This window comes from Rhinolophus sinicus, linkage group LG15, assembly GCF_036562045.2.
Source record: "Rhinolophus sinicus isolate RSC01 linkage group LG15, ASM3656204v1, whole genome shotgun sequence".
NCBI lineage: Eukaryota > Metazoa > Chordata > Mammalia > Chiroptera > Rhinolophidae > Rhinolophus > Rhinolophus sinicus.
Genome location: NC_133764.1, coordinates 7,712,198 through 7,735,361, shown reverse-complemented (window position 1 = coordinate 7,735,361; position 23,164 = coordinate 7,712,198). Strand labels below are relative to the sequence as shown.

Here is a 23,164-nt window from a genome sequence, read left to right as displayed (position 1 = left end):
GTGAAGTTCCGTCACCTACTTGCCCTGTGGGGGGAAGGTTTAGGCTGCCTAGGATGCTAAATATGTGGCAAGAAATTGCTGCAGTCCATTGCAGAGACCACTCAACTATTGGAATCTTAAAAGGCACTTTCTGAGAGTAGAGATTATGTCTGTATTGTAGGGTGATCCTTGCCTGTGCTCTGGAGAGTCCCTGGATAGATGACGAGTTGCCATATAATAGCAATATGCCTTCTACTATTTTACTTGGTCATTGCTAGAACCCTAGGAAGGAAACAGAGCATGGCTTATTTTCTCTGTTGTCTGGAACGATAATGAAGCTCAAGGAAATGAGTGACTCTGACAATGTCACTAACACGTTAATGATAATAAGACATCAGTAATGACAGTAACATAACCTCATCTTTATTGGGCTCTTGTTCTGTGCCAAGTGTGAAGGCCAAGCATTTTACATGTATTAATATTTTCTTATTCTTCATAGCAGTCTTAAAAGCACTTGTATTTTGGTTGTTTCATATGAGGAACAGAAAGGTTCAGAGGGTTCTAAGGACCCAAGGACACAGGGATCTAAGAAAGAAAGCCAGGATTTGAACTGATGCATAAAGGCAACAACAAGCAGGACTAGAAAACCCTAATATCTTAGTGGGGGATATGAATCCAAAGTATCTGAGAGGACAGTCTCCTTACAAGTACAACTGGAGAAGTCATCGCTCATTGTGAGCATTATAAGACCGCGTAATACTCATCCCAGCCTCTGACACAGCTTCTGTTTTGATATTTGGATCTGAAATCTTCACACCCATCACCCTTTCAGAAGATGGGCTAGGTGGTCTGAACTAAACCTGCAATAAGGATATGCAACCACTAGGTGGCAGTAGGTGTGTTGTAAATTCAAAATTATAGAGGATGTGCACTGAGATCAAATTTATTTTCCATTCATTCTTGAATTTTCTTAAGCTTATTAAATCAGAAATCATAAACTTGCCTTTAACATAATAGAGTTAAATTTTTTGAGACTTTGATAAAAGTTAGGGACATTCTCCTTAGAAAATAATACATATATATGAATATACGTATTCATCCAACATTTTGCATAGGATTTAAGAAGACTCATAGACTGTTCCAAAGTTAGAGGTCGCTGATTTAAGAGTAAAGATGAGAGATTCACCTTTGCAAAAAGTTTAAGATGCATTTTTAGCCTTACTGTCATAAATGCTTAAAATGTAAGCAATAGAAGGCATCTTGGCAAAAAACATCTACTCCCATACTTACCTGCCCAGCTGTACATTAGAATCACATGGTGAGCTGTTAAAAACGCTGGTGCCTGGGCCCCACAAATTCACCAGAACTTCTAGGGATGCATCAGTATGTTTTAAAAATCTCCCCAAGGTGATTTTAATGTGTGGACAGGGTGAAGAACCACTGGTCCAGATGGAGTCTTTCATTGTATGAGTGAGGACACTGAAAGACTGTGCCAATGGCTCACAATTGGGCTGCACATTGGAATCACCTGGGAAGCTTTAAAAATTAAGGGTACCTGGGCCCCAAACCCAGAGATTGTGATTTCATTGATGTTGGGGTGGGGCCTGAGCATGGTGGGGTATGTTTAAAGCTTCCCAGGTGATTCCAATATGGAGCAAAGTTTGAGAGTCACTGGACTATGGAAATGGCATAAAGGCGCCATTTGAACTAATCCTTATGATCATTGATCACTGTTGACTCTCACCGTGGTATTTAGACCAACTTTGAGCAGGGCGTTTTTGTCTCCCCAAAGATTCATGGTTGGAAGTGAGGCTCCTCCAGAACCTTGTCTGCAATTCCAGAACGCCCAGTCACTCTGGTATCCAAAGCACCCCTGGGAGTTTACCTTCACTCCTCTCTGCTCTGGTTTTCTCTGTCTCATTCACAGGCCAGCTAGTTTCCAGCCACTGAGTCCAGACTGATTAAGTAGACAGTCCTGATTTGCCCTTAATGCCTTTCACTGGGCAGGAAGATTTGTCATTTCTTCTGGTTTCTATATACATCCTCTCCTCTAGTGATCCGAGAAAGAAAGGAAGCTTATAGTTATATGATTCTCTCCTATGTTTGGAGAAATCCCTCCCTGTATTTCTCAGATTGGAGCTCTTTACTTTGCTTTTAGAGGTGGCAGTTGTTTGCCTGGGCCGGAAAGCACTTAAATTTAAGAGCAATTTCATAACAACCCTCAACAGCTATGGCTTATGATGGACGCAACTGCTTTTCCAAAAGCTGACATCCTTTGCCACAAAATACTGCAATTTGAGCAGAATTTAAACAGAACTTTGCCTAAGAGTCCAAAGTGGTGACTGACTGTGATTTCGCCATTCATCACATCAAGAAACCACTGATTGAAGGAGTGTGGTGGCAGGAGTCTTTTAGGGGGATCTTAAGAAAGGTACCCGGAAACACCAGGAGGCAGATGCGTTTTGCTTCTCAAAATGTTGTCCATGAACCTACCTCATCCACGTCATCTGGGAGTTTGTGAGAAAGGCAGCACCTCAGGCTCTGTCTCACCTGCTGAATGAGAAAACTGCGTCCTAAAGAAATCACTTAGTAAACAAAGTTTGAGAAGCACTGGAAAAGCGTGGGCTCTGAAACATATCTCCTCAGTTTGTTTTCTGGCCCTAACCGTTGCTACGTGTGTGACCTCGGGCAAATTTCTTTGCCTTTCTGAGTTTCCTTGTCTGCCCTTGAAGTTAATAGTACCTACTGCCTAGAGTTGTTTTAAGGATGTAATGAGTTAAACCACTTAGAGCCTTAAAGCAAATCCTCGCATGTAGCAAGCCCTCAAGGTTAGCCATGACTGGGTTATGGAAATATATGAGGTCGGACAGTTAAGTTCGTGAACTCATCCTAGAAAACGTGCTACATACCTCATTGCTCAATATCACTATGGTCACCTTTGAGGTACTCCCCTTGGAAAGCTATGCACCGACACCAGTGCCTAGTCCACCCTTCAAAGCAATTTCAGAACTCTTTTTCTGGAATGACCATCAGAGCTGTCATCACATTACCCTTGATGTCCTGAATGTCATCAAAATGTTTTCCTTTCAATAGTTCCTTTATCTTTGGTTAAAGGAAGAAGTCATTGGGGGCCAGATCAGGTGAGTAGGGAGGGTGTTCCAATACAGTTATTTGTTTACTGGCTAAAAACTCCCTCATAGACAGTGCCGTGTGAGCTGGTGCATTGTCGTGATGCAAGAGCCATGAAAGGTTGGCGAAAAGTTCAGTTCATTTTCACGTAACTTTCATGCAGCCTTTTCAGCACTTCCAAATAGTAAACTTGGTTAAATGTTTGTCCAGTTGGTATAAATTCATAATGAATAATCCCTCTGATATTAAGAAATGTTAGTAACATTGGTACAACAAGTTCGCGAACTTAGTTGTCAGACCTCGTATTCACCACTCACACAAAGGAATCAAATATGAGAGAAACAAAGGCATTGGTGTCCTTTGACCAGGTAGGGACCATGGAGTTGTGTCTGAAATGAAAGCCCCTGGGCCCAGGTTTCCTGTGTTTGGCCCCTGCTTGAGGCACCTCCTCTGGAAATGGAAGTGCTTTGTAGAGCTTGTAGAGCCCTGCGAGCCTTGGACGTCGAAAGCACAGCCTCATTTAGTTTAGGAAGTGGAAGTGAGAGTCCTTCCTTAATAATAATAAAAACAATGATACCGTAAGTAGTACAAGTACAATTTATGGAGCACCTACTATGTGCTGGACACTCTGTTAGACATTTTATTTGTGATGGAGAGTGGATCTTGTAACATTTCTTAGGTATAGGAGTTCCTATTCCCACACTGCAGAAAATTCCTCTTTCCTTCTATAAGAGTCTTTTATCCTAACTCTTCCAGAAGTAGCTTTCCAACTTTCAAGGGAGCTTCATAATGGACAGTTACCTTGGATGTAGAAAATTAGCGCAGCCCACTTCCATCCCCCACCCCTCAAATCTGGCTGCCTCTAGACCCTCGCTGCTCAACGTGTGGCCCCTGGGCCGGCAGGGGCTGCATCCCATTGGAGCTTGTTAGAGATGCAGCATCTTGGGCTCTTCCCCAGACCTACTGAATCAGAATCTGCGTTTTAACAGGATCTTTAGACAATTTGTGTGCACCTTAACATTGAAGAACATCCTCTTAGCATAGTGACCCCCAGCCCTGGCCATGCACTGGAATCATACAGGCACTTCTGAAAATACCAACGCCTGGCCCTCACCCCAGAGATTCTGATTTAATTGTTCTGGCGTAGACCCTGGGCATTGGTGTTTTTCAAGACCTTCCCTCCTGGTTCCATGGTTCAGCAAACTCTGAGAACCAGAGCTGAGAGGGACCCTGTCAAGTAAGGAAAGCATCTTGAGGACGGTGGAACTTGGGTTCACATCAAGATCCAAAAGATGGAGCCCGGCTGGTCCAGGTGAGTCGGCTGCGGTGTGAAGTTCTCTCCAGGGCAGTTAGGCAGAAAAGAATGGAGGACTCACGCTTATCTCAGGGAGGGCGTCAGTCTGCAGCTATGAGTGGGGACACCTGTCAGCAGCAGGTATGAGTAGAAATTCCAGAATTGATTAGAGTGCCAAGTGGAGCCAGGCATCAGGGAATGTGCCACATCTGTAGTTGCAAGTCCCCTGAGCCCAGGATCTCAAAGGCTTGCTGTAGGTTTGCTTGGTGTTCATGGAAGGGAAGAGTGGAGACCTCGCGTGTTTACCTGGCCCGACTCACTGACTCACAGGTGGGGAAGAGTGGGGTAACCGTCCCTTGCAGTAGCAATGACATCATTTGTTGGGCTTCCAAAGTTTTGCTCTCCAACTTCCCATTATCAAGAGTGGCATCAGCTGGAGGAAATAAATATTTATGCCCCAGCTACACACCACTGTGAGTTGTATAAATGAGCAATCAGTCATTCTGCCTCTTGTCAAAGCCGTACGCTTTAATGGCAGACTGAGGGAGCCAAGGGATGTGACGCTAAGATTTGTGGAGACCAACAATGAAGGCTGGACTCCTAAGACAGGGGTACTTTGTCACAGCCCTGCATGGCTAGCCCCTCCGTGCTCCCCAACCCCAGACTATTGCCTTCTGCTTCTGTCACTGGCACCCCGACACCCTGTTCCTTCTCATGCCATGCGTGTTCTTGCCTCAGGGTATTTTCCCCCTCAGTTTGGTGGCCAGAAACTTTCCAGAACCAGAGGTATGTGCTGTGAAATTTGATGCTCACACAGCACCACCTTTCTTAACCAACTCATGTAATGCCATCCGTCCCCTGCTTTATTTTCTTCAGAGTACTCACACCATCTAACATGGTATATTGGCTAGTTTGTCGGTTTATTGTCTTTGTCCCTAGCAGAATGTAAGCTCCATGTAGGCAAGGGATTTGTCTTTTTATTCTCAGTGATATCCTAGACCCAAGAACATTGCCGGGAAGATCATCATCGTTGCCCACTGACTATGTTCAGGGAATGAATGAATGAGGACGCTGTCCTTTACAAGGATGGATGTAGGAACCAGCATGTAGGTATTGGTCATAGCTGCATGTGGAAGAGCTCCCATCAAAGCTGACGCCCCTTCTGCAGTCCTCTTTATAACATTAGTGTGGAGTCAGTCACTTTGACAGCCCAGTGGGCTGGTCATCTGTTGGTGAGCTGAGCTGAGGCCCTGGTTTCCGGTGCCCGGGCTTCTCACCAAACTCCAGGGCCTTTCCTCCTGTCTCCATGGTTCAGCATGGCCAGAAGTGGGGACTTCACTTCCCTGGCTGGGCTCAGAGCGGCCCTGCCTATTCTGCTTACTCTTTCAAGAAAGACTCCTTTACAGAGGTCTGAGAAGCCCAGGCAGCTCAGATCCCCTCTTCCCAGGCACAGGTTTAGGACTGCAGGTGAAGCCAGGTGACTTGGGCCATACACCTGAACTCTGGGAAACTTCTGGTCAACCTCAGCCTCTCATGGGAAAAGGGACTTTTCTTTTCTCAATCATCCTCAGAGGAACAGATTGTCTTATTCTAGAAGGGCCTGAGATTGATCACCTCACAAGACTAAGGGGATGGTGAGATTGGCTGACCCAACCTGTACTTGGCCTGTGAGGAAAGTGAGGCACTCAGGGGCACCTCGGTAAAAGGTGGTAGGGCCAGGCCTCAGCATCCAGCCTCAATGCTGGAGTTGAAAATGTGGTCTGTGCCGCTAGATAGACCTGGGTGTGAATCCTGGATCCCCTACATCACTTCGATTCCATGTCTGTAAAATGGGAATAACTAGCACCCTCCTCAAATGGCCACTGAAAGAGTTGAGTGAAATAATCCATGTATTTTAAAGGCGTGGCACTGGCATGGCTCAGAGTTCATGCTCAGTAGCCATCTGCGTTTTCATCATCAGCATGGGCACTGCTTCCCTCTGCCTATGTTCCTTTTCATAGTTTCCCTGATCCTACTGATCCATCTCTTACCTTGGGGGGTCCTCAGCTTTTCTGTTAAAACATTCACTAAGTTAGCCTGCAGTGGTCCTGTCTTTTCGTTCTTGGTACCACTTTCTTGGCCATTCCCTGTCACTTCTGAGTTTTCTATTGGCAGTAATTTCTTTCTAAACCTATACCTGTTGTTTGGACAGTCTCCTAGCAGGCTGGCATTGGCCTTTCCCAAGTGGGGTCTCCTAACTCTTTGCCCAGATGTTGGGTCACCCCCACTTCCTCAACACTGTGCCCTTGTTCTTGCAGCCATTGTCCTGCAGGTCTCTGCCTGGGGATGACTTAGGGTGAACTAAAGGCTGACCACAGCAGCCACATGAGGCAGCAACTGTTTGACTATTGCCTTCTTAGAGGGTAGAAAAAACCCAGAAAGTTCACTGAGTCAAGGCTGGTGGAAAACAAAAGGTATCACTAATCCTTGACAACAGGAATAACATTAATTGGTGCTTATAATATACCGTGCTTCCCCGAAAATAAGACGTAACCGAACAATCAGCTCTAATGTGTCTTTTGGAGCAAAAATTAATATAAGACCCGGTATTATATTATATTATATTATATTATATTATATTATATTATATTATATTATATTATATTATATTATATTACATTATAAAGACCCGGTCTTATTTTACTATAAGACAGGGTCTTATATTAATTTTTTGCTCCAAAAGACTCATTAGAGCTGATTGTCCGGCTAGGTCTTATTTTCGGGGAAACATGGTAGTTAATATGAAGTACCAGGTACCACTATACGTGCTTTACCCATGTTATATCCTTTACTCAGCACAAGTCTGTGAGGTAGTATCACAGTTATCCTATTTTACAGATGAGAAAATTGAGGACAAGGAGATTGGAGACCTTGCCCCAAGGTCATACCCATAGTCACCGGTAGAAAGAGGATTTCTAATCCAAGCCTGGGCTTCAGGGACTGTGCTATTGAGCTGCTCTTCTGTTACTGTTTTTTATATTTCACTTCATATTACACATAGACAGCAAGGTATCATTCATCTCAGCTTCGCAAAGAGCGGGCCGTTACACTTGACCCCAGCTTTAGACATGGCAGCATTTGCCCTTCGAAGCATCTAAAACTGATTTTTGTGTCTCACTGTTTCTAAAAGATAGGGGCATTATGCTAAATACACTACATATCACTCTGTCTTCCCAAATAGTTTACAATGAGCTTATCACGTGCCCGATGCCGTGTTGGGTACTGCGGGGTCCATGAATGGAGCTCTATCAGCCCCCACCCCCTGATGAAGTTTGACAAGCACGTAGACAGCCCCACAAGGGCAATGCAGGGTGCAGGTGCAAGGGAAGGAATGGGAAACCTGAGATTCCGTGGAGGCCAGGATGCTTGAGGGGGCCGTGAAAGATGCCCAAGAGTTCAACGGGCTGAAAAGGAGGGGTAGTGGGGTGTGAAAAAAGGTGTGGGCAGCCTGTGGAAATCACAAGGGGGGTGAATCAAGTCTGGAAGGAACATTCTGTGAGAGGGATACTCTCAGAGGTTCAGTGTGTGTGGGTGTGAGGCCCCTTCACAATGCAGAGGTCTATGGGTTCCAGGGTCAGCGTCTATGGTTTGCTGTTACTGTTTCCTGCATTGGGTTCAGCATCCTCCTCAGCATAGCCACTCCCCTTTCTTAGACGCTAAGGCTTCACTCTAGACTGAGCAAGCAGACAACCAAGCTTCTTAAGTTTGTGTGATAAGTAAGAGTCCACAGGCCCTGACCACCTTTCTCGATGAAAGGACCTGCATTTTATCCATTCTTTTATGTTCATTTTGGTTGTTCTCATATTTTCCTTTCTTTTTGGGTTTGGGGACACTGCAATTGAGTGATTTCTGGACAATGAGAACATTACATGGTCTATTTCTGAGCCCTTCCCCATTTATATTCTTGTTTTTACTTGGTTCTGTGTGATACTGGAACCTTTCTATGAAATTCCATCATTTGATTCATCCACGCCTTCAACCAAGAATGAAAGGCAATTTAGGTGGTGGTTAAAGGCATGGAATATGGAGCCAGACTGTCTGGTGTTAAGCCAGACTCTACCTAGATTTCCCCATCTGTGAAATGGGACCAATGATAGTATCTCCCTTCTAGGACTATTGTGGTGATTAAATGAGTTTTAATGTAAAGTGATCAGTGCAGGGAAACACTGTTTTAAGTACGTACCACCTCATATGTTGGTCCCTATGTCACATGTGGCTGTTGAATGCTTTCAGAGCCTTGTAAGGTTTCAGAGTTGGTATAAAAAAAAGAATGTAAAAATATCTCCATAACTTGTTTATATGTTGAAATCATATATGTTGAAATGATAATATTTTGGATATATTGGGTTAAGTAGAGTTCATTACTAAAATTAATTTCACCTGTTTTTATTTTTTAACGTGACTACTAAAAAATGTACAATTATACATGTGACCCACATCTGTGATTCGCGTCAGATTTACATTAAACAGAACTGAGTTAATTGTTAGTAATATTAAGTGTCTACCTGAGTTTAAGTTTCAGTCCTGAACAAAAACACACCCTCTTCCTTCATGGAGCTTCCACTGTGTTGGAGGAAACATCAAGTAAACAAGGAAATACCTTCAGAGAATGCTAGGTGCTCAGGACACAAGCAGGCAGGTGATGTGTTAGGCGAACACTGGAGGGAGGGAGTCCTTTTTTGACAGTGTGGTCCTAACAAGTGGCACCTGACTGATGGGGAGGAGGTCACCATGAGGACATCTGGAGGAAGAACGTTCTAGGCAGAAGGAACAGCAAGCGCAAAGACCCTGAGGCAGGAGAGCGAACCTGGCATGTTCAAGGAATAGCAAGGAGACACGGTGCCAAGTGGTGAATGAAGGAGTGGGCAGTGCATGATGAGAACAGAGGGAGAGACATGGGCCAGCCATGCAGGGTCTTGGAGACCACAGCACGAAGTCTGGATTTTATTGAACTACGATGAGCTGATTTCTGTTTTAATAAGATTACCCTGGTTGCCAAGTGGTGGAAATAGGCTCTGTTGAGAAGCAGAGTAACCAGTGAACATTTCTAATAACAACTTGGGTTAATGAGAGCACTTTCTCTGACTTCCTCCTCCACAAGGAGATACACCCACAAAGGGCAAAGTGGTACAGCCATTGCCTGTGGGTGTCAGAATCAGACAAACCAAGGTCCAATCCCAGCTCAGCTTGGATAAGGCGACAGCCCTCTTAGTCCGGGGCTCTTCCACTTTTTATGGAAAGGGCCAGATTGTACGTGTTTCAGGCTCTGTGGCCATAAGGTCTGCATTGCAGCTACTCATTTGTGCCACGAAAGTGCGAAAGCAGCCACAGTAATACGTAAATGATTGGGCACAGCTGTATTCCCATAAAACGTTATTTACAAGAATAGTCGGTAGGGAAGAATTTGGCCATGGTCTCTGGTTTGTCAATTCCTATTTTAACCTCTCTCTGAAAGTCACAGGCACCTTCCAGGTGACATTTACTTCCATGTGACGCGTGAATAGGGACACATCCGTCGCCAGGATGCTGCGGGGGAGCCAATGGCCAATCCAGAAACCCAGGATGTGCTCCTTAAGTGTCAGGACCCATTTCCTGTGATTCTGGCCAGAGTGTGGCCGGATCCTGATTTTACAGCCAGTGGAATGGGCCCTAATGAGGGTTGATGGATTAACTACATCACAGTGGAGACCAGGGTCTTCAGCCTTGACCTTCTCGGTGGCTTTGTCTATCACCCGGGTGATGGTATGGAAAGCGTGCATATTACATTTACAAGTGACAGATCACTAGGAGGGCTGGCCAGCACCCCGTGGATCATGACAGACTCAGGGTTCACAATGTCTCCATGGGTATAGACACCCAAAGGGTACATTGAACAAGCCCCTTTGTGCTGTTGAAAGCTCATCTCTCCTCTTGTATCTCAGATCCCATTTATTTCCCGTCCTCAGACACCTCGCCCCTTGATCTGTACCCCCTCCCTTCCTTCTCTGCGTGCTCCGTTCCTTTAGCATGTAAGTGTGCTCCGCTCCCCCACCTCAATGCAGAGGGACAGCCCTCCCTCCGTTTCACACCCTCCCACCCCCCTTCTTCTCTCCCTGACAGCTGAACTTTGCAAAACAGTTGTCTACACCTGCTGCCTGACTTCCTTCCCTCCCTCCCACTCTTCAGCCCACAGCCTACTGGCTTCCATCCTCTCCTTCACACAGCTTTGCAAGTTCGAGGCGCAGGCTCCCACTTGGTCTGTGGCCGGAAGGGCACTCCCATCCCTTCCTCCATTAACGCCAAAGCTCTGGCCACCTGAGCCCACTCAATTCTTGGGGGCACATTCTCTCTGGCTCCTCAGGCTTCCCATGCATGCTCTGCTTTTGGCTGTCTGGAATATTCTTTTCTTGTCCACTCTCTATCAGTCTCTTCTATTCCTCGTTATCTCTCCTCGGCTTAGTGCTCACTTCTCCCCATTCCCTGGCTGGGTGAGCCTTTCCCCTGGGAGCCGATGGCAGCTGGGCTGCCTGTCAGTGTGGAGTCAGTGGAGTGGGTGAAGATTATCAGCCCCAGCTTGGAGCCCAGCTCACGTCTTCCTAACTAACCCAGGGGCCTTGACCAAATTACTTAACCTCTCTGTGCCTCAGTTTCCTGGTCTGTAAGTTGGACTCTCTCCCAATGTATTGTAGTGAGGAGTAAATGAGTTAATAACCTCTTTGCTATCTGGTTTCCCCAAGGCACATCTGGCGTCAGCCCAGCTCACCCCTCGATCCCCGGTGCCTGGCTTAGGGCCTGGCACACATGAGCCATACAGTGAATGGTGCGTTAAAAATCCTGAGTTTGGGTCAGAAGACCCAATAAGTCCCATGTGGGGAGCAGCAGGTCATGTGAGAGAATCATAGGGGTGTATGACTCTGTTTTGTGAGAACAAACCAAGGAGATCAGTCGGTACCTCTCGACACAGCTGTTTTCAGACTGGAAAGAAGCGTGGGTCTGGATCCAAGGAGGTGACATGCCTGCTTTCCTCTTGGCTGGTGTGCTGAACCTGCACCACGGATGGTGACACGACTTCTGCGAAGCCTGAGAACCTGGTTCTTTAAATGATACTAACTGACGGTACTTGTTAAAGCACTTTCCATGCACTGACTTATTTAAATTTGGTAGCAACCCTATGAGGCAGTCCTTATTATCGTGCCCACTTTGTAGATGAGGAACTTGAGGCTCGGGGTCTTCAGAATCCTGTCCAAAATACACAACCAGGAGGGGCTGGTCTGGGCTCTGAATGCAGGAAGTCTGACCCTGGAGCCCCGGCCCTGACGACAAACTGACCGGTGCTGCAGACAGGGCACTGGAGCCCCTGCAGCTATGTGAAGTCTGTCCTGTGGCTGTGGCTCTATGTCTGCTCCTGGTTGCCCGGTGTGTGGACTTGGGACTGCAGGGAGGATGCCAGAGGAGACCAATGTCTGCTCAGCCTAAGGGCAGATGTTCTCCTGTTGTGAACCCTCAGCTCCAGGACAGACCGCTTTGCCATGAACTGAGCCAGATGCGTTCAAGCAGGGCTGGGGGGTCACTGGGCATTTTCAGCTTGCGGGGAGACTGGCCTCGCAACTTTTAAGGTTCTCCCTTTCTGAGATATGCTAGGAACGATAGCTGGCATTTGTTGAGGGCGAGCTGTGTTCAGAGCTTTCTTCTGTGTGTCTTCGCACTAGCCCAGCAGACGTGGCTGGAGGGGCAGGGCGCAGTGGGACATCCCCTACCCGGTCCACCCTTGTCAGTGGCAGGTGTGGGTCTCAGCCAGGCTGCCTGATGCCGAGCGCACTCAGAGTGGCTACACCAGTTTGCCTTTCTCTTGGGATTCTGTGATCCTCAGGGTCAGAACCCTGTAGAGCCAAGTCATCATTCCATTCCCAATGCCCGGCTTGTCACGAGAGGAAGAGTTTATTCCCACCTCACAATTTAATCCCATTTAGAAAGTGAGTCCCTGTATTTTGATCCAAGGTGTGGTGGAGGGAGGTCGAATGGCTTTTCCCAGCCTGGGATTGCCTTAAGAAGGGGTGTGCCTGGATACAGAGCCTTCCAGAAGCCAGAGGAGCTGCCCTTGCTCCGGCCAGGCCAGCTGTACCCGAGGTGTCCTCCCCACCCCCAGGGCCTGGGCGCTGCAATGGCCGTGTCAGCTTGGCCAGAACGGAACCCTCCTGCCCCTCCCGCCATGGAGGCAGTCTGAGTCGGGGGCAGATGGAGCCTGATCTCACCATATGGCCGAGGGAGAAGGGAGAGTCACTGAGCTGGGCCACTAATTACCCAACATGCCCAGGAAGCAGTAGGATTTAGAATAGGTTCTGGCTGTCATGAAAATGAGGTACAGGGGAGAGGGAAAGCCAAAGAGCTGCGGACAGGGTTAGAATTCACAATTACCTTGGTGAGTTGGCAAAACAGAGGGACCAACAGTACGCGGTGCAGAGAGGACAAGAGCAAGAGGGCAAGGAAAACAAATAGCTGCAGACTCGAGGGAGGGCGGCCAAACGGCCCAGGCCCTCAGGGCTGTGAAGGATAAGAGCTCGCTAGACGAGAGGGCACCCAGCTCCTGTCAGATTGGGCATTTCTCCCCAGGGGGTTCCAGGTCCATTGCCTACAGAGTAAAGGCTATTTAGGAACCAAAGATGGAGGAGGAGGAGGAGGAGGCGGCTTTGAGCCATCCACAGCTAGATGTGAAGCGCCCAGTATGTGCTGAGCATTCCATTAGGTTCTACGGGAGTGAGATGATGGGTTAGACACAGTCCCAGCCTCAGGAGCTTAAACCCGGGAGCAGAAAGACAAGACTATACAATGACAGGATAATCAGCCATACAGATGCCCCACCAGAATTACAGGCCACAGGCTCAGAAGGTTCAGAGAAAGCTGCTCTGGTCAGGGTGGGCATCATTAAGTGCCTCGAGGGGTGGGTAGGATTAAATGGGCGAGGAGGATGGTGTAGGGTGTTCCTGGCTGGTGAACTGGGGCCAGTAAGAGCCTGTTGGGCAGGGATGCCAAGGGAACCCGCAGTTTGCGAAGAGGAGCTGTGACCAGTTCCTTTGGAGAGGTTGGTTGTGGCTTTTCTGTAGACAGACGGTAGTGATTAAAGAACCGGGGGAAAGGCCAGAAGGAACTGGATCTCTGTGTCCTGTTGGAGAAGGCTGCTCTGAGCAGGGGATTCTCCCTCCCCTTTTAAACATAAGGGCTGTGTCCCTAGGGGGCAGGAGAGATGTGGAAAGTGGGGAGTGCCTACTGTAGAGGTGCCATGTGGCTCATTGGGGCTAATGATGGGATGGGAATGGGGCAAGATTGGACCCTGCAAGGGAATTTGCAAGAGGAGAGGAAGCTTGTGAGGGTCTGAGGTGAGAGGTGCACAGAGGAAGAGGCATGAGGACCACAGCCCATTAGCATCACCTTGGGAGGAAGGAAAGGGAGAGGTCAGAGTACAACTCAAGATACACCGATCCCTTAGTTTAGGCAAAAACAATTTTGATCCTTTACTGGGTATCAGGCACTGGGGACATGGGAGTGAACAGAACAAAGTCCCTAGTCTCATGGCGCTTCATTCAATTAGAGGAGACAGAAAATAAATCCATAGACATACAACATAAAATCAGGTAATGATAAACACTTCAGAGAGATTTAGAGCAGGGAAGGGAAGTAGAAAGTGATGGGAAGTTGTAGGGAGAAGCCTGATTTGAAGGGACCTGAATTATTAGTTGAATTACTGAAGCAGAGATGGAATGACTGAGAGAATGAGCCACGTGTGATGTGTGTGTGTGCAGGGCAGAGGTGAGAGCCTACCTGGTGTGTTTGGGCAACAAGAAGACCAGAGTGCCTGGATTGGAGAGAGCCAGAGTAGAAATGCAGCAGTGGATGAAGTCAGAGAGGTGGGGCCTTGTGGGCCACGTTAGGGTCTTGAGTTTCATTCTGAGCGTGACAGGAGCCATTGTGGGGTTCGCAGCAGAGAAGTGATACAATCTGACTTGTGTTTTATATAATCACTCTGGCTGTCACGTTGAGGATAGACGCCAGAAAGGCAAAAATGGAGGAAAGGAAATGGTGGGAAGGAAGTGGGAGCTATCACAACATCCAAGTGATGGTTGGGAGACGGAGGCTTGGGCTGGGTGGGAGGGAGGGAGGACATAAGAAAGACTCAGCTTCAGGGTATATTTATTTATTCTTAACTTCTTATGCTGAGCAATTTTTAGCTAATGAAAAATTTTCAAGTGATTGAATGATGCAGTGAAAACCAGTATGCTCTTCAGCAGTTACCATTTGTCTTTCTCTCTCTTCCTCTTTCCTCCTCCTCCTCCTTTTCTTCTCATTGTCACCGTCACCGTTTCCATCATTATCATCACCATCACCATCACTATCACTGTCACCGTTACCATCATCATTATTATTGCCGTAATCACCATCACTATCATTCCTATCACCACCATCATCATTACATCACTTTCTTCTCCTTCTTTCTCTTCTTCTTCTTCTTCTTCTTCTTCTTCTTCTTCTTCTTCTTCTTCTTCTTCTTCTTCTTCTTCTTCTCCTTCCTCCTCCTCCTCCTCCTCTTTCTCCTCCTTCTCCGTCTCCTTCTCCTTCCTCCTCATCATCAGAACTGAACTATATGGGAGTAAGTTGCAAATATCAAGATAATCATGATTCTTGACTCCTAACTGCCCCAGCATGTATCTTCTAAATTCAAGGATATTCGCTTACATAACCACGAAACAATTACTAGATTTATGAAACACATCTTTGTTACTAATATCTAAAAAAAATATGCAGGATTTATTCAAAAGTAGAAATTAGAGCATTTGCTAATGGGTTGTATGGAGGTATGAGGGGAAGATAGGAGGCACAGATGAATTCAAAGGTTTTGGCCAGAGTGAACGGTTGATGAGAATGGCCAGGCCTGCAAAAAATAGCTGAGCGCTCTTACTCAAAAGAAAATTAGGAAGGCTCTGAGTGTTTGTTGCTAGATGAGCTGAGCTGACCGAGGCTGCCAGTTCTCCAGTGGGCGTTGCCACAGCAATTATAAGGGAAGTCAGAAAATCTGGGTCTCTCTCTCTCTCTCTGTCTCTCTCTCTCTCTCTGTCTCTCTCATACACACACACACACACACACACACACACACACACACACACACTTCTCCCAGGGATCTAGCCCTAAATTTAGCCATTGGTATATCTCACCATAACTAAGCAGAACCAATAATGACCCATTAGACTATAAGTGCCTTGAGGACAGGGACATGTATACTTTGCTTACTGTATTCACAGTGCACATATCTTGGCACTTAGTAGGTATTTGATAACTATTTCTTGAATAAATGAATGACAGAATGAATGCTGTTATTTAATCCATTAGACAGGGTACAGCAATCATAATTATGTATGCTTACAAATGACAGAATACTTAAAACAACAGTTGCTGATATGAAAGAGAAGTTCCTCTCTCTCTCCTGTAAAATAAATCCGTCCAGGGATGACAATGTTCTATAGTGTAAGGGAGCTCCTTTATTCTGGTTGCTGTGGTTTCCTAAGCATGTGGCTTCCATGTCATGGCCCAAGATGGCTGCCCAAGCTCATGCCATCATGTCTGCATTCCAACCATCAGGAATAAGAAAGAACCAAGAACACTGTGTTTCATTTCTTTAAGGACACTTGCTTGCAGGTGCCATTACCACTCCCACTTACCTCACGTTAGCCAATGTAGTCTTTATTTTGGGTGGCCATGTGACCAGTTAAAATATAAAATGAGAAGAATGACTCATGGGGGACAACTAGTGATCAGCGTCACAGTGTGGCCTGGAAGGGGGCTGGGTCTATGTGACACTGTGTACCACAAACCATCGGTATAAAACGCCATCAGGTATGTGAATCACTGTGGCTGCCATCTGCACGTCCCACTGTAACAATAATTAGTTGTGTCATTACGTGGACTGTAAGTGCACAGGAAGGGTGAGGTCACTGGGCCGCCCCTGCAGAAATGTCTCATGCTCTGAAGCAGTTGTGTTTCTCTACTTTTGATTCTGATGCAGAGGCCACAGAACATCACCCCAGGAATGAAGCCAGCGTAGGTTGGGAAATCTCTGTGTCCCTGGCTGTGAACTCCCTAGAATCCAAGGCCCTGTCCTTTCACCTTTGGGTTCCCACACCTTCACTGCTGGTAATGCTGGGCTCTCCCGCTCCCTGTAGTGTAGCCTGTGCCTACTGGATGAAGGGAAGGCAATGCATTTAGGTTATTCAGGAGTTTTACCAGATACAACAAAACCAATTGTTTGTAAAGAGAACATTCATGGAGGTTTTGCTAGAACGATCTAGAAAGTATGTTGCTGTGGACATTGCTTCAGCCTAACCACCTATCCCTGCAAGGAGGCAGGAATAGTCCCTTTAGGATAAAGACCCGTGAGTGAGTGGGGAAGACGACAGCCAGCCAGCAGCTGGGCGAAGGCCCACACTTACCTCCCCTGCTTCTTGATTCTGATCTGTATTCAAGCTTCATATTTCCCTTTGTGTGTGTTTAGCTTAAGGGTTTATCACTGCAGCTTAGATGTGTGATGAAGTAGATAAGCTTGCACTTTAATAAATGTGGCATTTCTTTCCCCGTGAGAATTAGATGAAAGGAAATGGGGTCTCAGAGGAGGCCGGACAGGGCAGGCAGGCAGAGTGGGGTGGCCGTGACAGTGAGAAGACACTGCCAACCAGATGGCTGCAGCCTGGGGGATGTTGGGGCACAGTTTAGGGTTATTTTACAGGGAGGTGGCAGGGCATCCCCGTGGCAGAGAAACAGCCCAGCGTTTTCCATGGAAAGAAGCTAATGCAGCAAAGTCTTAGGCTAGAATCCTCCCTTGAGTGAGCAGTTTGGGTCCCCAACTTGACTCCTTCCGATGCAGCTGCAGACACCTCCTGCAGTCAATCGTCGGGAAAGGACATGGGTGTGAGTTCAGGGCTGCCGGCCTTTACTAGGCCCTGGTTTCAGCTGCACCAGAGAAGTGGCATTGTCGTGCAAAGAGTGGGTGAGTTGTGTGACCTTGAGCAAAGACATTGCTTAACTTCTCTGGACCACTGCTTGCCTCTCTCACCGGAAGAATACTAATATTTCCATGCTGGATCCTTGTAGAGATAGGAGACAGTAAATATAAAGCAAGTAGCACAGTCCTGGCACCCACTTCATGAGCAATACATGGTAAGCATTGGTGTATTATTATGGTGTTTGGATCCATGTTGTTCAATAATAATGTTAGATCTTGCCTTTCATGGCTTTCAGAACTGGGAACTCTACTGTCCTCTGTCTGGTCCATGGGAACCCACTTTCCTAAGAGGTAATTGGATAGGAATCCTGTGAAGTTGGTAATATGATTATCCATATTGACTCTCAGAGAGGCTGACTGACTTGCTGAAGGTCACACAGCCTTTACATATGTGGCAGGAGTGTTTACAAGAGCTGATAAAAACAGGCCCTCTCAACTCTCCCGGTCAAGCATTGTTTCCAGGCCTGTGATTTTTTCATTTACAGCCATCAGGTCACAGGGACCAAGAACAGTGCAGAATGGAGAGAGAGCGAGGAGGCCAGGGCATGACCTGTATTTTCAGTTTTCATTAGCAGGCTCACGCTCTCGGGCTGCTCTGGGCAAACACCTGGCCCCTTATATTTTCCTGTAAATGAAGCTGACGGTGACTTTCAGAGCCATGAAGCTTTAGCCGAGGCTGGCCAGCAACTCCGGCCCGTGGGCTGGCGTGAGTCAGAGGCCGAGAGGGCATTCTGAACCTTGTCTCCCTCTAAGAAGGAGCGAGATGTGTTCCTAGATAAACAGTCCTAAATGGAAGCCACTGAAGACGCAAGCCTCAGCAGCATTTTGTTTATGTTGTTGCCACCTAAAGCTTTGCGTAAGTACCTTGCAGCTCGTTTTCTGAAACTTCCTCTGGGAGGTCTGATTGCCATGATTGAAATTTATTCCTGGTCGATTGAGATTCAGTAATCCAGTATTCATCCATTATGAATTGAATACTGACCATATTCCAGGCATTGTGCAATGAATGATGGGCCTCCATGCCCATGGAGAACCTACAGTCTAACTGAGTAAGAAAGATGTGCACACATGAGAGTTCCACAGCAGTGTAAGAGTTAAAAATCTGTGCACAATCACAATTAAAGAAATGTTTACTTATCTGCTTTAGAAATAAGGTGCTGCACTTAGGCCTGTGTAAAGAGAGGCTGAAATACTGCATATGAAGCAGACTGAATTGAGGGGTGCACAGGAATTGTGTGGGGTGTTCATATACGGAGGGGTGTGCTGCAAGTTCATTCGTTCTGTTAGGCTTTGCTGAGTGCCTGCTGCATACCAGGCGCTGTGCCAAAGACTGAAATGGTCAGGGAGGCAGCATGCGAGGGGACAGACACTGAACATGACCTTGAAGGGTGGATAAGACTGAGAGGGTTAGGAAGTTGGGGAGGAATATGCCATGGTAATATTTGTGGTATACAACACATTTTTAAAAATTAAAAGAATTTAACAATTAATTTTAGAACAATTAAAAAAAAACATTTAAAGGCTTTCCTGCTCTTCACGCTCAATGCCTTGCGTAGCCACAAAAGCTGCTTCCCCAGCACTCTCCTTCCTCACGGACACCCCCAAACTCAACCCACTGTCCTCAGCAGGTCTCCCTGCTCTTTACTATGTAAATCATCTTACACAGTCTTGCTCTTTGGAATTCTCTTGTTCACCTATTACCCAGACTTTGAACATCAGAGTAGAGTTCTAGAGCTGACTCATTGTGGTAGAAAGTAGAAGGTGGGGAAGGGGCCAGAGGGCAAATGATTTGGACTAAACACATTCTAGTTTATAACAATTGCTGCCTGGCCGCGTATTCACAGTTGTAATCTGGAGACGTACATGAATGAACGCCTGGCTACCCGCCACCCGAGGGGCCCTTGTCAGGAGTAGGTGGGACTAGCTGCCTCCTCACTCAGACTCCGATCCGCAAACTGGAATTTAGATGGAGGCATTCACTCTGATTTCCCCAAAAGCCACGTTCCACGTTCAGGGTTATAGACTGGAGAGAGAGCTCCCCATAGGTTGACATTAAAAAACAGTCCTACAGTTTATATACAATTTGCTCCAGGATAGTTCAACTGATCTAGCAGAGTGCAAAAATCATCGAACTTGGACACAACCTAGGTTTGTTCCCCAACCAAGTCTTCAGAGTTTTCATTCGATAAGTGAAGGTAAAACTTCCTGTGTCTCAAAGTTATTGAACTCTGTAAAGTGTCCCCACAAAAATGTTAACTGTTGCTTATGGTCCTTTTAGACAATGTATGAAATAAAATTTATTGCATTCATATAGCACTCTACAAAAGCAAATATATATGTGTATGTGTGTATACCGGGGGGTGCCAAAAACATGTATACAAGTGGACGCTTTGGTCAATGTTGCTCAAGCAGTAGTTCGCCGTGATTAGAAATGTCTGGATGCTGATGGTAACAGCTGAGCACCTCTTGTAATTGCAGAAGTCAAACGTGACTTGTATTCATCTTTTGTTATCAGTATATATTGAGTATTACAATTTTAATACAGTCTTCTTTCTTAAAATGTGTATACATTTTTTTGGCACCCGATATATGTATATGAATATGTATATGAATATATATATGAATATATATATGTACATATATATGATTTAATCATCACATTGGTCTTGTATACATTTTTTGGCACCCCCCGGTATACACACATACACATATATATTTGCTTCTGTAGAAGTAATTTTTTTTTTTTAAAGATTTTTATTGGGGGAAGGGAACAGGACTTTATTGGGGAACAGTGTGTACTTCCAGGACTTTTTCCAAGTCAAGTTGTTGTCCTTTCAATCTTAGTTGTGGAGGGCGCAGCTCAGCTCCAGGTCCAGTTGCCATTGTTAGTTGCAGGGGCAGAGCCCACTCGAGGAATTGAACTGGCAACCGTGTGGTTGAGAGCCCACTGGCCCATGTGGGAACTGAACCGGCAGCCTTTGGTGTTAGGAGCACGGAGCTCCAACCGCCTGAGCCACCGGGCCGGCCTGAAGAAGTAATTATTTTTATTTAATTGGTGAGTCTCTATGGAGATTCAGGATATCTAATTAATGTGTTCATCATCACACAGCCTGTAAGCATTAAAAAAACCTAAACTTGAACTCAGGTCGTCTGATTCAAGGTCAGTTTTTCTTTCTGCTTCTCCATCCTGCCTCTATTACAACTCAGTCACTCATTTGTACGCTACAGAGTTAAAGTCAAGTAGGTCTGAAGCCTCGTGTTGAATAGACTCATGAACATGCTTATTTTCCTGTTCTTTTGAATCTGGGTTAAGGAAAGTAAACTAGTCACGTTAAAACAGTGTCAGCAGATACTGTACAAAAACCCTAGTACCATGGTTTGGGAACTCTAAATATTTGTTGCATACAAAGATGCCATATAATACTGCAGATACTACATGCCCATGTTGTGTTGAAACAGGGAAGAAGCATATAATGGAAGTGAGGTGCAGTTTTGGATTTCAACAACATAAAACTTTAGTGGCTAATAAGGAAATTCCAATTTTGTCCTGTGCTTTGGGCGAACTTCTCTCATATTTCTATTGCTATTAGGGAAGCATAGTGGGAAATAATGTATAGAATTCTTTAGCTTCAGCTTTATGTGTGGTTTGCACTTTAGGCTTAATGGGTTTTTTATTTTTTTGGGGGTTGTTGTTCCCCAGTTCCCTTTTAGCTCTCCTAAGCTTTCCTCACTCAGAAAATCTTGTACTTCTGCACAGAAAAACCTCCATTAGAAAACTGGGACTCCCATATCACCATCTCGAAACCACACACACACACACACACACACACACACACACACACACAATATCCTTACCTAGTAAAGAGTAAGAGAAGTGATTTGTATCATTTGAGATTATGTTCAACTTTAAGTAACAGAAAACTGACTAATTGTAGCTGAAACAAATAAAGCTGCTTTTCTGACCTAGTCAGAAGTCCAAAGGTAGGCCATTTTTGGAGTTGGTTCAGCTCCTCAGCAATGCCTTTAGAGAATCTGACTTTCCCATCTCCTTCCCATTTTCCCTCTTCACCTTATGCTTATTACCTCATGATTGCAAAATGGCTGCCCCAGCTCCAGGCTTTATAGCTACATTCCAGGCAACAGGAATGAGGGGAAAGCAGTGCCAATGAACCTGTATTTAACTGGGTATATTGCTGCCCTAAATAATGTGTGTTTTGTTTGCAAGGAAATAGAGGGACAGATTGACTATTGGGTCAACTCACATCTGTTGCCTGTTCCATCTTTTGGGTATACTTTCTTTCATCTTCTTGCGGGCTCAAAAGGGACTTCTTCATTGGGGAGTGTTTTCGGGTTATGTGCAATCCAGGTTTCACTGATACACACACTCACACACACACATGCACCTTAGAAGTAAATCTTCACAGATGAGGCTCTACACGTGGGGCACCTGTTTGTTCTAGTTTGATCTGAGGAACTGCAGACGTGTTGTTAGCAGCCTGAGCTGGGATTCGGTTTGCACCTCCAATTCAGTGTGTCAGACAGACGGGGACAGTGTCCTCATTCTGAGGCTGGGAGGCATCTCATGATTTTCGAGAGACTTGCTGCCATTTTATTCCTTGCCTTCCACTTGGTACAGATGACAGTTCTGGGGGGCAAGAGGGTGGTGTTTTACATATCCTACCACCACTCTATTCCCTGAGAGGAGCAGATCTTTCTTGCAGTTGAAAAAGTATGTATCTTAAAAAGGAGAGAGGGCATTCATTTCTTTATGTGAAGTATAATGATGTTGAGCCCTTTTAAAAATTTAATCTGACCGACAGCTCCGGGGCCTTTAGTTGGGGAATTGATTCAGTTTGTACCATACACATTTAATGAGAGCTTAATTTGAACAAGGCACCAATGGGACAGGAATCTCCCTTTCCTTCGTGGAGTGTGTGCAGCGAATGTGCCTTTGTTTGCACAAGTCTATGTTTACTATATAACAAACAAACAAGCAAACAAACAAAAATCTGTGGCTAAGGTGGGGATTGGGCTGGCTGGGAAGTGGCTTTTGGGCATTTTGTGGAAGCTAGTGGCTGCAGTGACAACAGTTGGAACGAGAGGGAGGGTACCCTGGTGCCGGCGGCGCAGGCTGTATGTGTAGTTGTTTCTTGTCAGATGGAGGTGAGGCCCCATGTGGTAGATGCATACTTGAGCTTGAGCTGTGCCACTCACTGCCTCAGCAGGAATTAGTGTACCTCAGACAAGGTAGGTCCAGTTCTCTGCTGGTCACCTCTCCCCGCACCCCACTCCTGCCCACCCTATACTCCACAAACCGTGTCTTGTCACTGACAAGGGGAAAAGGGCACATGTGTGCATCCTTCTCTACTGAAGATTTGGGGAGAGGTGTAAAGGGCATGCATCCCTGCATCCTGAGCTTACACAGTTCTGTGCCTTTTGTCTTTGTTCTTCTCATGCTGCAATTTCCTTTTCCCCTTTGGCCACTTGTGGATTCCTTGTCACCCCTTAGGGAGTGTTACGCCTTAGGCCTGCCTTGAAATGCCACTTCCTTTGGGAAGCCCTCTAGGCTACTTCTCCCCTTATCCACATCAAAATTATCCCTTCCTTTCTTCCCTGTAGCTTTTGGCTTGTACGTCTAGTTAGCACTCCCATCATCCTGCCCTTTATCAAAGTTATGTCTACACGTTGCTGGAACATAT

General features: G+C 46.1%; 1 protein-coding gene across 4 annotated transcripts in view; it reads left to right on the top strand.

The window, feature by feature from the left end:
* SHISA6 (shisa family member 6) overlaps positions 1-23,164 on the top strand; it is a 304,147-nt gene that overhangs the window by 24,455 nt on the left and 256,528 nt on the right. The window lies entirely within an intron of this gene.